This window comes from Salmo salar, chromosome 16, assembly GCF_965601325.2.
Source record: "Salmo salar chromosome 16, fSalSal1, whole genome shotgun sequence".
Lineage (NCBI taxonomy): Eukaryota > Metazoa > Chordata > Actinopteri > Salmoniformes > Salmonidae > Salmo > Salmo salar.
Genome location: NC_138306.1, coordinates 57538211 through 57544210, shown reverse-complemented (window position 1 = coordinate 57544210; position 6000 = coordinate 57538211).

Here is a 6000-nt window from a genome sequence, read left to right as displayed (position 1 = left end):
GACACTACGGTAGATCAGAGGCATGGAGGTTCCCATCATAACAACAATAACTTACGTAAGTAAATGTGTCCAACTGAAAAAAAAAGGGTGGAAACACACCTGTTTCGTTATACCTGTCTAACTAGATCACCCTGCAATAGTTTATAATAAATGACCAAGGTCTTGCCACAACATGTTCCGGGAAATAGTCTTGTTTCAGAATCACATTTTCCTACCCCAAGCAATCCTAATACCTCATAATCTGTAATTGCAACAATGGATTAAAGTGATAGACCTATATAATAACATAGTCAGTAGTAGTAGTAGTATCATGTCTATATAATAACATAAATATTTATGTAGTATTTATAGTAGTATTATCATACCTATATAATATCATAAGTATTTGTAGTAGTAGTATCATACCATACTTTGACACAATATTAGCTGGATTGTGAGTGTATGTGACTTGTTAACATTCCTGTTAATCCTCAGAAAGGTGGTTTACTGTATGCATCTACAGTAGCCGTCCCTTGTTGGTTGGGGTGAGTTATCTATTATCCGTTGTGTATGGAAAGGTCGCCTTCCTGTACAAACCAGGAAACTCTTACATTTGTTAAATCAAATCAGATTAAATCAAAGAACAACGTGAGCTGGGTTTTTTGTTGTTGTTGTAATAAGTCATGTTTATTCATGGTTAGGGACATGCTACATCTCTATACAGTGGGAATGGAGAACAAGCTCAGCTCTGAGTCGTTAACTAACCAGGTTCTAGCATAGAAATAGAATCTATAGAAGGGGTTTCCCCATTCACGTCAGTGACGTCACAATGGGTGGACTGGCAGCCAAACTGACAGATTTTTAGAGGTTCTAAGCCCTTTCTAAAGATTGTATTTCTATGGTATGGTAAAGATTTGTCAGGAAATATTCACAAGCATGTCTATTAGTTTGAGAGGGGATAATAAGATGCAGTTTTATTACAAGAACGCTGACCGTGAAAGATGCATCTGTACAGCTTTTTAACAGTTAAAAACCACTGAACACATTTGTCTAGTGAGAAAAGACCCGAGAAAGATGACATTGCTTGATTAACTACATTAAACCTCAGGTTTGCATCAAGCATAAAATACCTATCCTACAGACAGAGAGACAGACTACAGGATCTACAGTACACCACACCCAATCAGGGATGGGCTGGCTGGCCTTCAGCCTCAATGTACAGCATGACCCAACTCATCCAGCAGTCAGCACATCGCCTTGGTTGTTTTCCCCAAATTGCATCCTATTTCATATAGTGCACTACTTTTGACCAAGGCCCGAAAAAGAGGGTGTCATTTGGGACACAGCCACGACGTTCTCTCAAAGTTGCTGTCGCTGTGGCGTCGCAGTCCCATCAACATTTAAATATCGTTCCATCAACATTAAAATATCGTTCCATCAACATTAAAATATCGTTCCATCAACATTAAAACATTGTTCCGTCAACATTAAAACATTGTTCCATCAACATTAAAACATCGTTCCATCAACATTAAAACATTGTTCCGTCAACATTAAAACATTGTTCCATCAACATTAAAACATTGTTCCATCAACATTAAAACATCGTCCCATCAACATTAAAACATCGTTCCATCAACATTAAAACATCGTTCCATCTCAGGATTGTGACACTAACTCTAGTCCTGTTATAGTGGAGAGGAGGAGGCTGTACCCAGGTCAGGGGAGGAGTAAACAGCAAAACAAATACCAACAAGTGTACAGTACAATACAATGAATCAATCCCCCCCCTCACTGGTCATTGGTGCAGCGGTATGTTTCAGTGGGCATGAATAAGGAGGTGACATTAACAGATTCTTCATTCAGGGCTTTATTTATGTTGTATCCTAATATGTCTGACTTTAAGCTGTTCTAGTCTATAGGTCCTGTATCCTGTCCTTCCTTTCTCTTCAAAGTAGTTCTGAAGTTCTGTGACTCTCCAGGCCTGAAGATTTATATGAATGTAAAACAGTATTTTATCCTAATTCAGGCCTTTGTCCTCAGGCAACAGCATGTGGTATGCAGTCACAGTCAGACTTTGGTAACATTACAAAGGGCTGTGTAAAATCAATAACTCAAATACAGAAGCTTCCGGAAGAGACTAATAACTACCTTGAAGTTCTCACTTTGAGTTTTATTTGTTGGTCTGAGACTCTTCTGACATCAGGGATTCAACAGTATTTGACTGTACATTTGGAAGCCCACTATGGAGAGCTGTTACTCCAGCTATTAAAGGTATGTTATGATTCTGGCTCACTTGGCTACAACTTGGACTAGTATTTGGCTCATTAGGTGGGTTAGGACTGAATATTTCACCAGTATTCACAAGGATGGTGCTTCTCTCTTTTTTGGAGATGTGTGGAGGAAGATATTCACAAATGTTTAACTCTACACTAACCTTCAAGACACAGTACTACACATGTGATGATGTTTTAAACGTTTTTTTTTACAGTGTTTGCAAGACTACAAGACTAGATTTTTCATTAACTCTCAAACACCTATATGTTCTTAAAAGTGCATTAAAGTCTCACATAAGAAAGACGTTGGAAAATAATAGCGGTACATTTCAAAATAAAAGTAGGGTTTGTTCTGATCACTGGTTAACCACAACACCAGTACATTAAGTTGCCTGGTTCTAAAAACAGGACCAGATTAATTCAGTTTAATCGACATCCACTGTGAATCTCAACCAAAAATAAATAAATGACAACATTGCATAATGCCAACTTCACTTAGGTATTATTAAGTTTAAACACAGACAGAAAATAAGTCAAGTTTTTGTTTATCGTGGGGAGTTGACATATCCGGAGGATGTATATATTTACAACGTGATTCAAGGCCCTGATTCCGATTTAGGAAATTACACCTTTCCTACGCACGCCTTCACTCCACACTTCTCAGCCGTTGGTATTCAGACTTACCTTATTTGATATTTGGTATTTTATTAGGAACCTCATTCGCTGTTGCGAAAGCAGCAGCTACTCTTCCTGGGGTTCCACACAAAACATGAACCATCAAATAATACAGAACATGAATAGACAAGAACAGCTCAAAGACAGAACTATATACATGTAAAAACAGCACATGTAGCCTACATATCAATAAATACTGTACACACAAATATCTAGAGCAAATAGAGGAGAGGCGTTGTGCCGTGAGGTGTTGCTTTATCTGTGTTTTTAAACCAGGTTTGCTGTTTATTTCAGCAATATGAGATGGAAGGAAGTTCCATGAAATCATGGCTCTGTAGGCTCTGTATAATACTGTACGCTTTGTTTAATTTGTTCTGGGTCTGGGGACTGTGAAAAGACCCCTGGTGGCATGTCTGGTAGGGGTGTGTGTGTGTGTGTGTGTCAGAGCTGTGTGTAAGTTAACTATGCAAACAATTTGGGATTTTCAACACATTGTTTCTTATAAAAAGAAGAAGTGATGCAGTCAGTCTTTCCTCAACTCTTAGCCAAGAGAGACTGGCATGCATAGTATTAATATCAGCCCTCTGATTACAGTGAAGAGCAAAACGTGTCGCTCTGTTCTGGGCCAGCTGCAGCTTAACTAGGTCTTTGTTCGCAGCACTTGACCACATGACTGGACAATAATCAAGATAAGACAAAACTAGAGCCTGCAGGACTTGTTTGTTTTGATCATGACAGTTTACAATCTAATGTAACACCAAGTAATGTAGTCTCGTCAACTTGTTCGACAGTCACACCGTTAAGGTGGATAACAGGCTTTACAGGCTTGGTTTTCTGTTTAAATGTAATTCAATTGCTGAAAACCCCTCCCACAGATTCTCTCGTGGACTTTTCAATCAATAGGTATTTTTTTTCTCTCACTACATTTCTCTTAATATCCCTTTAAATAAGGTGTACCTTTATTTAGAATTTTTGCAGACAGACTTAAAATACATTGAGAGAACGGGTTCAGAAAATAGGGATCGAATGAAAGACAGACATCTAAATATATGCATAGAAATCTCAGTTTCAACACAAACTGGTAGATTTAAAAAGACTCTGATCTTGTAGATTATTGAGGCATATTTTAGGGTTTTAGGAAAGTATGAATCATAACAAAACAAGTTTGGAGAGTCTTTACGCACAAAATATATTGATGAATAAAAAATACAGTGGCTTGATTGATTCTGAAAATTGGCCCATTCAGTTCTTTAACCCATGGTAATGTTGGAAGATTAATGTACATAGAACTATACTAAGGAGAATAGTGTACAATAGTAGGTTATACCCTCATCTATTACCTGCTCTAACCATGGACCTGTTATAACAGGCAGAATAGTGTACAATAGTAGGTTATACCCTCATCTATTACCTGCTCTAACCATGGACCTGTTATAACAGGCAGAATAGTGTACAATAGTAGGTTATACCCTCATCTATTACCTGCTCTAACCATGGGACTGTTATAACAGGCAGAATAGTGTACAATAGTAGGTTATACCCTCATCTATAGCCAAGTATTTCGTCTTGCATCAGGTTCAAACTCTTACGGCTTGGTCTGCATTCCACTTCATTTTTATTAAAATGTTTTAATTTATTTTTTACTTTTAGTATTTTATTTTAGCATTTTTTTTTAAAAATATTTTTGTATCATTATTATTATTTATTTGCACTCCACTCCATAGCGATTTAATTAGCCTACACGTCTGTAGTTTTTTAAATTTTGATATATTATTAACTGTTACTAACGATCCTCGGCGACAACCACATGGCCGTGACGGCGTTTACAGAGGAACCAAATGAAGCTCAACGAAACACTGGGATGAAATAGAATGATAATATAGGCTATACCAACTGAAGGGAACCAACAGTACATTGGCAGTGTACTATGTGTTGTTATTAGGACTACTGACGGTCGATACTGATAGTGGCTAATATTTAACATGATAGAAACAGGAAAAACAGAGAAAGTCGGGATAGACTACAATTAATACATTCGCGAGTTAAAAGGCTTCACAACTTCATATTCTGTATAATGGCACACAGCGTTTCATGAACTTTACTGTGGAAAAGGTGATATGTTGATATGCTTTAGTTTGCTGCTATATGACCGGGTTTCACATTTGTCTCCAGAGTTTACAAGGTAAAATAGATCTAAAACATTTATATCTACAATTCCCTTCTCCAAACAGAGGACTCCCTTTACCTAGCTGTTATCAATAGCTCTTATCAAGTAGTAAATTACAGTGTGTGGAGAATGCTGTTATTTCTAATCAGGAAATAAATAAAATAGGTGTTTTTCCCACTAGGAATCGTTAGGATTGCTAGACCTTATTCATAGTTTTCTGGTGTGTAAAGGTGCTGGAATTATGAGGGAATTAAAGTCGAGGTCAGAATATGGTGTAACCGTAGACACACCAGCTTTTCTTCCATCTCCACCCAAAACGAAAAAGAGATTTTCTCATACTTAAAGATACACTTGGTAGAAATGCTCCGCCATTTCTGGTTGCTATAATTTTAATAGTTTGCCTAATTTAAGTTTATATGTGACAAAACAATCAAGTATAGTGTAAATAATCATTGTACCATCTAAACTGCTGTGAAATATATTTTCAATAACCAGGAATATTGTATTTTCAGCTGTTTGAAGCTGGTGTACAAAACCCGAAGATACAAACATGAAACTTAAAAACGGGACGCATAGAAATAGGGCATATAGAATAACAGCTCTACTGCTTCTTAGACTGTCTTTCAATGAGAATGATAGATCTATAATGCACATTTCTATTTGAATTTTGTCCGGTCAAGTACACAAAATGACATATTGCAGCTTCAAGTTCAAAGTCAGAATACGCATACAGAGAAAAGTGCATAAAAAAGGGAATTACGGTTAACTCGGACGGGAATCGAGGCCAACGTCATAAGAACCTGAAAGGTCTACATGTGCAAATGAGTCATTGATTTATTTGACAGGAACGTGTAACTGTTTACCAGATACCAGGATAGCCTGGTTCCCCCCAGTGTTCTTGTT